Consider the following 258-nt stretch of genomic DNA (forward strand, 5'->3'; position numbering starts at 1 on the left):
CCTTATACTATAAATTTGTGACTAACAACTCATTATCCAGCCCAGCGTTTCCGAAAAACGTTCCCGCAGCACATAACACACAGGTAAATGTGTCACGGTTTTCCAGCGCATGTATGAGAGCCAGCTTCCCTAAGGCCAAGGAAAGGCGTCTTGGGTCGTTTAACTTAATGTTTCGTCTTCACTTTAAAGACAGAAAACGAATGAATGGATAAGTGTAAAAGAAAATTAACGAAGGAGGGTATTGATGATGAGATAGAA

The sequence above is a fragment of the Penaeus monodon genome, chromosome 33, assembly GCF_015228065.2.
Source record: "Penaeus monodon isolate SGIC_2016 chromosome 33, NSTDA_Pmon_1, whole genome shotgun sequence".
Classification (NCBI taxonomy): Eukaryota; Metazoa; Arthropoda; class Malacostraca; order Decapoda; family Penaeidae; genus Penaeus; species Penaeus monodon.